Genomic DNA, 6,494 nt, shown 5'->3' with positions numbered 1-6,494 from the left:
AAATCGGACCAGGAATTTCCGAGCGCGGAGAGTGCAAACTTTTTATAATTACCCGGTTTATTTGACGTGTGTGAATTTTTTTCTCAGGAATTCATCAAAATAGTCCCACGACTGATCCCACCGTTGGATATAGCTTGTCTAAAGGAACATTTTGAGTGGTCACTCGGCCGAATCGGACCAGAAATTTCCGAGCGCGGAGTGTGCAAACTTTTAATAATTACCCGGTTTATTTGAGGTATGTGGATTTTTCTCTCAGGAATTCATCAAAATAGTCCCACGACTGATCCCACCGTTGGATAGAGCTTGTCTAGAGGAACATTTTGAGTGGTCACTCGGCCGAATCGGACCAGAAATTTCTGAGCGCGGAGCGTGCAAACTTTTAATATTTACCCGGTTTATTTGACGTGTGTGAATTTTTTTCTCAGGAATTCATCAAAATAGTCCCACGACTGATCCCACCGTTGGATAGAGCTTGTCTTGAGGAACATTTTGAGTGCTCACACGGCCGAATCGGACCAGAAATTTCCGAGCGCGGAGCGTGCAAACTTTTGATAATTACCCGGTTTATTTGAGGTATGTGGATTTTTCTCTCAGGAATTCATCAAAATAGTCCCACGACTGATCACACCGTTGGATAGAGCTTGTCTAGAGGAACATTTTGAGTGGTCACTCGGCCGAATCGGACCAGAGATTTCCGAGCGCGGAGCGTGCAATCTTTTAATAATTACCCGGTTTATTTGAGGTATGTGGATTTTTCTCTCAGGAATTCATCAAAATAGTCCCACGACTGATCGCACCGTTGGATAGAGCTTGTCTAGAGGAACATTTTGAGTGGTCACACGGCCGAATCGGACCAGGAATTTCCGAGCGCGGAGCGTGCAAACTTTTAATAATTACCTGGTATATTTGACGTATGTGTATTTCTATCTCCGGAATTCATCAAAATAGTCCAACGACTGATCCCACCGTTGGATAGAGCTTGTCTACAGGAACATTTTGAGTGGTCACACGGCCGAATCGGACCAGAAATTTCCGAGCGCGGAGCGTGCAATCTTTTAATAATTACCCGGTTTATTTGAGGTATGTGGATTTTTCTCTCAGGAATTCATCAAAATAGTCCCACGACTGATCACACCGTTGGATAGAGCTTGTCTAGAGGAACATTTTGAGTGGTCACTCGGCCGAATCGGACCAGAGATTTCCGAGCGCGGAGCGTGCAATCTTTTAATAATTACCCGGTTTATTTGAGGTATGTGGATTTTTCTCTCAGGAATTCATCAAAATAGTCCCACGACTGATCGCACCGTTGGATAGAGCTTGTCTAGAGGAACATTTTGAGTGGTCACACGGCCGAATCGGACCAGGAATTTCCGAGCGCGGAGCGTGCAAACTTTTAATAATTACCTGGTATATTTGACGTATGTGTATTTCTATCTCCGGAATTCATCAAAATAGTCCAACGACTGATCCCACCGTTGGATAGAGCTTGTCTACAGGAACATTTTGAGTGGTCACACGGCCGAATCGGACCAGAAATTTCCGAGCGCGGAGCGTGCAAACTTTTAATAATTACCCGGTTTATTTGAGGTATGTGGATTTTTCTCTCCGGAATTCATCAAAATAGTCCCACGACTGATCGCATCGTTGGATAGAGCTTGTCTAGAGGAACATTTTGAGTGGTCACTCGGCCGAATCGGACCAGAAATTTCCGAGCGCGTAGCGTGCAAACTTTTAATAATTAACCGGTTTATTTGAGGTATGTGGATTTTTCTCTCAGGAATTCATCAAAATAGTCCCACGACTGATCGCACCGTTGGATAGAGCTTGTCTAAAGGAACATTTTGAGTGGTCACTCGGCCGAATCGGACCAGAGATTTCCGAGCGCGGAGCGTGCAATCTTTTAATAATTACCCGGTTTATTTGAGGTATGTGGATTTTTCTCTCAGGAATTCATCAAAATAGTCCCACGACTGATCGCACCGTTGGATAGAGCTTGTCTAGAGGAACATTTTGAGTGGTCACACGGCCGAATCGGACCAGGAATTTCCGAGCGCGGAGCGTGCAAACTTTTAATAATTACCTGGTATATTTGACGTATGTGTATTTCTATCTCCGGAATTCATCAAAATAGTCCAACGACTGATCCCACCGTTGGATAGAGCTTGTCTACAGGAACATTTTGAGTGGTCACACGGCCGAATCGGACCAGAAATTTCCGAGCGCGGAGCGTGCAATCTTTTAATAATTACCCGGTTTATTTGAGGTATGTGGATTTTTCTCTCAGGAATTCATCAAAATAGTCCCACGACTGATCGCATCGTTGGATAGAGCTTGTCTAGAGGAACATTTTGAGTGGTCACTCGGCCGAATCGGACCAGAAATTTCCGAGCGCGTAGCGTGCAAACTTTTAATAATTAACTGGTTTATTTGAGGTATGTGGATTTTTCTCTCAGGAATTCATCAAAATAGTCCCACGACTGATCGCACCGTTGGATAGAGCTTGTCTAAAGGAACATTTTGAGTGGTCACACGGCCGAATCGGACCAGGAATTTCCGAGCGCGGAGCGTGCAAACTTTTAATAATTACCGGGATATTTGACGTATGTGTATTTCTATCTCCGGAATTCATCAAAATAGTCCAACGACTGATCCCACCGTTGGATAGAGCTTGTCTAAAGGAACATTTTGAGTGGTCACTCGGCCGAATCGGACCAGAAATTTCTGAGCGCGGAGCGTGCAAACTTTTAATATTTACCCGGTTTATTTGAGGTATGTGGATTTTTCTCTCAGGAATTCATCAAAATAGTCCCACGACTGATCGCACCGTTGGATAGAGCTTGTCTAGAGGAACATTTTGAGTGGTCACACGGCCGAATCGTACCAGGAATTTCCGCGCGCAGAGCGTGCAAACTTTTAATAATTACCCGGTTTATTTGAGGTATGTGGATTTTTCTCTCAGGAATTCATCAAAATAGTCCCACGACTGATCCCACCGTTGGATAGAGCTTGTCTAGAGGAACATTTTGAGTGGTCACTCGGCCGAATCGGACCAGAAATTTCTGAGCGCGGAGCGTGCAAACTTTTAATATTTACCCGGTTTATTTGACGTGTGTGAATTTTTTTCTCAGGAATTCATCAAAATAGTCCCACGACTGATCCCACCGTTGGATAGAGCTTGTCTTGAGGAACATTTTGAGTGCTCACACGGCCGAATCGGACCAGAAATTTCCGAGCGCGGAGCGTGCAAACTTTTGATAATTACCCGGTTTATTTGAGGTATGTGGATTTTTCTCTCAGGAATTCATCAAAATAGTCCCACGACTGATCACACCGTTGGATAGAGCTTGTCTAGAGGAACATTTTGAGTGGTCACTCGTCCAAATCGGACCAGGAATTTCCGAGCGCGGAGAGTGCAAACTTTTTATAATTACCCGGTTTATTTGACGTGTGTGAATTTTTTTCTCAGGAATTCATCAAAATAGTCCCACGACTGATCCCACCGTTGGATATAGCTTGTCTAAAGGAACATTTTGAGTGGTCACTCGGCCGAATCGGACCAGAAATTTCCGAGCGCGGAGTGTGCAAACTTTTAATAATTACCCGGTTTATTTGAGGTATGTGGATTTTTCTCTCAGGAATTCATCAAAATAGTCCCACGACTGATCCCACCGTTGGATAGAGCTTGTCTAGAGGAACATTTTGAGTGGTCACTCGGCCGAATCGGACCAGAAATTTCTGAGCGCGGAGCGTGCAAACTTTTAATATTTACCCGGTTTATTTGACGTGTGTGAATTTTTTTCTCAGGAATTCATCAAAATAGTCCCACGACTGATCCCACCGTTGGATAGAGCTTGTCTTGAGGAACATTTTGAGTGCTCACACGGCCGAATCGGACCAGAAATTTCCGAGCGCGGAGCGTGCAAACTTTTGATAATTACCCGGTTTATTTGAGGTATGTGGATTTTTCTCTCAGGAATTCATCAAAATAGTCCCACGACTGATCACACCGTTGGATAGAGCTTGTCTAGAGGAACATTTTGAGTGGTCACTCGGCCGAATCGGACCAGAGATTTCCGAGCGCGGAGCGTGCAATCTTTTAATAATTACCCGGTTTATTTGAGGTATGTGGATTTTTCTCTCAGGAATTCATCAAAATAGTCCCACGACTGATCGCACCGTTGGATAGAGCTTGTCTAGAGGAACATTTTGAGTGGTCACACGGCCGAATCGGACCAGGAATTTCCGAGCGCGGAGCGTGCAAACTTTTAATAATTACCTGGTATATTTGACGTATGTGTATTTCTATCTCCGGAATTCATCAAAATAGTCCAACGACTGATCCCACCGTTGGATAGAGCTTGTCTACAGGAACATTTTGAGTGGTCACACGGCCGAATCGGACCAGAAATTTCCGAGCGCGGAGCGTGCAATCTTTTAATAATTACCCGGTTTATTTGAGGTATGTGGATTTTTCTCTCAGGAATTCATCAAAATAGTCCCACGACTGATCCCACCGTTGGATAGAGCTTGTCTAGAGGAACATTTTGAGTGGTCACACGGCCGAATCGGACCAGAAATTTCCGAGCGCGGAGCGTGCAAACTTTTAATAATTAACCGGTTTATTTGAGGTATGTGTATTTCTATCTCCGGAATTCATCAAAATAGTCCCACGACTGATCCCACCGTTGGATAGAGCTTGTCTAGAGGAACATTTTGAGTGGTCACTCGGCCGAATCGGACCAGAGATTTCCGAGCGCGGAGCGTGCAAACTTTTAATAATTACCCGGTTTATTTGAGGTATGTGGATTTTTCTCTCAGGAATTCATCAAAATAGTCCCACGACTGATCGCACCGTTGGATAGAGCTTGTCTAAAGGAACATTTTGAGTGGTCACACGGCCGAATCGGACCAGGAATTTCCGAGCGCGGAGCGTGCAAACTTTTAATAATTACCGGGATATTTGACGTATGTGTATTTCTATCTCCGGAATTCATCAAAATAGTCCAACGGCTGATCCCACCGTTGGATAGAGCTTGTCTAGAGGAACATTTTGAGTGGTCACACGGCCGAATCGGACCAGAAATTTCCGAGCGCGGAGCGTGCAAACTTTTAATAATTACCCGGTATATTTGACGTATGTGTATTTCTATCTCCGGAATTCATCAAAATAGTCCCACGACTGATCCCACCGTTGGATAGAGCTTGTCTAGAGGAACATTTTGAGTGGTCACTCGGCCGAATCGGACCAGAGATTTCCGAGCGCGGAGCGTGCAAACTTTTAATAATTACCCGGTTTATTTGAGGTATGTGGATTTTTCTCTCAGGAATTCATCAAAGTAGTCCCACGACTGATCCCACCGTTGGATAGAGCTTGTCTTGAGGAACATTTTGAGTGGTCATACGGCCGAATCAGACCAGAAATTTCCGAGCGCGGAGCGTGCAAACAATTGACATTTACAAGGTTAATTTGACGTGTGTGAATTTTTTTCTCAGGAATTCATCAAAATAGTCCCACGGCTGATCCCACCGTTGGATAGAGCTTGTCTAAAGGAACATTTTGAGTGGTCACACGGCCTAATCGGACCAGAAATTTCCGAGCACGGAGCGTGCAAACTTTTGATAATTACCCGGTATATTTGACGTATGTGTATTTCTATCTCCGGAATTCATCAAAATAGTTCCACGACTGATCCCACCGTTGGATAGAGCTTGTCTAAAGGAACATTTTGAGTGGTCACACGGCCTAATCGGACCAGAAATTTCCGAGCGCGGAGCGTGCAAACTTTTAATAATTAACCGGTTTATTTGAGGTATGTGTATTTCTATCTCCGGAATTCATCAAAATAGTCCCACGACTGATCCCACCGTTGGATAGAGCTTGTCTTGAGGAACATTTTGAGTGGTCATACGGCCGAATCAGACCAGAAATTTCCGAGCGCGGAGCGTGCAAACAATTGACATTTACAAGGTTAATTTGACGTGTGTGAATTTTTTTCTCAGGAATTCATCAAAATAGTCCCACGGCTGATCCCACCGTTGGATAGAGCTTGTCTAGAGGAACATTTTGAGTGGTCACTCGGCCGAATCGGACCAGGAATTTTCGAGCGCGGAGCTTGCAAACTTTTAATAATTACCCGGTTTATTTGAGGTATGTGGATTTTTCTCTCAGGAATTCATCAAAATAGTCCCACGACTGATCACACCGTTGGATAGAGCTTGTCTAAAGGAACATTTTGAGTGGTCACTCGGCCGAATCCGACCAGAAATTTCCGAGCGCGGAGCGTGCAAACTTTTAATAATTACCCGGTTTATTTGAGGTATGTGGATTTTTTTCTCAGGAATTCATCAAAATAGTCCCACGACTGATCGTACCGTTGGATAGAGCTTGTCTAGAGGAACATTTTGAGTGGTCACTCGTCCAAATCGGACCAGGAATTTCCGAGCGCGGAGCGTGCAAACTTTTTATAATTACCCGGTTTATTTGACGTGTGTGA

Source organism: Euwallacea similis, unplaced genomic scaffold (assembly GCF_039881205.1).
Source record: "Euwallacea similis isolate ESF13 unplaced genomic scaffold, ESF131.1 scaffold_50, whole genome shotgun sequence".
NCBI lineage: Eukaryota > Metazoa > Arthropoda > Insecta > Coleoptera > Curculionidae > Euwallacea > Euwallacea similis.
The sequence above is the reverse complement of the archived record's forward strand: the minus strand, read 5'-3'. Positions refer to the sequence as shown.